This window comes from Kogia breviceps, chromosome 1 (genome assembly GCF_026419965.1).
Source record: "Kogia breviceps isolate mKogBre1 chromosome 1, mKogBre1 haplotype 1, whole genome shotgun sequence".
NCBI classification, from domain to species: domain Eukaryota; kingdom Metazoa; phylum Chordata; class Mammalia; order Artiodactyla; family Physeteridae; genus Kogia; species Kogia breviceps.
In genome coordinates this window covers 190,143,908-190,145,441 of record NC_081310.1, presented here as the reverse complement: position 1 = coordinate 190,145,441, position 1,534 = coordinate 190,143,908, and positions in this window count along the sequence as shown.

Here is a 1,534-nt window from a genome sequence, read left to right as displayed (position 1 = left end):
GGGGCAGATCTCGGAAATATTCCATGTGGCACAAGTGTCACAGAGTGAGCTCATGAGGAAGGAACTCCTGCTCGCACAGATCTCCTCCCTATGAGCAAAGGGTACCCCCTCCTGGGAGGGTCTATCCTCAACCAGCCAGCTGACCCCGCCCATGTAGCTCAACCCTCCAGCACTCCCACTCACGCTGGTACATTTGTGCCCACGGTAAACTAGGCCAGAGGTAAAGACCAGGGTACCCACAAGAGCAGCAGTCAGCAGCCAGGCCGTGTAGGTAACAGAATGCTCATGAGCCTCCATCTCTGTACTCAACCCCAGCTCCCAGCCCTCACCCCCAACACCAGATGCACCAACCAGGCAAAGTAGATAGCTGCCTTGTCCCCAAAGTCCTCCTGTATGTGGTGTAGGGGCTGGTACTTGTGCCAGCACCCCAGTATGAATAGAGCACTTGTCGAGGGTTGAGGTCTGTACCAGGCACCTGGTACCCGGGCAGATCACAGGGGCCCTTGGGAGAGGAAAGGCGGGAGGGCTGCAGGGAAGCCCCAGAATTTTCTCCTGATGCCCCTGCAGTGGAAGAAAGCTGGGTTTGTGTCATCTCTACCTCACGCAGTGGGAAGGCTGCATTGCAGACTCCCTCGGTCAGCAGGCGGGCCATGACCATCTCTGCACGTTTCTGTTTCCCATAGATTGTTCGGGCCAGGGTCTCTGCCACCTGCCAGAAAGAATTCTGGCATCAACTCCGCCCCCGTAAGGTCCCAGCTGGACCCTCCCCAGACAGTTGTCTCACCACTTGGTGCCTCTGGGTGCTGGAGAAGTAGGAGTCATGGGAAGCCCTGTCCAGGAATCTGTGAGCAGAGCAGGGGTCAGAAGCTGAACCCTCCGCCGAATGCGAGACCTAACACGATGGGAGCGCAGTCTCTAGGCTGGGGACACAGGGATAAAACGTGCCAGCAGGACTTCCCTGGTGGCACAGTGGTTAAGAATCCACCTGCCAAATGCACGGGACACGGGTTGGATCCCTGACCGGGGAAGATCCCACATGCCATGGAGCAACTAAGCCCTTGCGCCACAACTAGTAAGCCTGCGCTCTAGAGCCTGCGAGCCACAGCTACTGAGACCGCGAGCCACAGCTACTGAAGCCCGCGTGCCTAAAGCCCCTGCTCCGCAACAAAAGAAGCCATCGCAATGAGAAGCCCGCGCACCGCAACGGAGAGTAGCCCCCGCTGGCGGCTGCTAGAGAAAGCCCACGTGCAGCAACGAAGACCCAACGCAGCCAGAAATAAATAAGTAAAATAAATAAATTTATTTTTTAAAAAAGTGCCAGCTGCTAAAACCGGAGAGCCCTTCTCCCCACAAAGCTCAGGCTGGGCTGGGTGTTTTGCAGCCAGGTGAGCATCTGAGGGGCATTGAACGGGAGGGAATCACGTACGGGAAGCCGCTCGGGCACGGCCTGAACCCCAGGCTGCGGAAAGGACAAGCCTGAGACCTAAAGTGAGTTAAGCAGGAGTTGCCTCACGGGCAAACCAAGGAGGAGCAA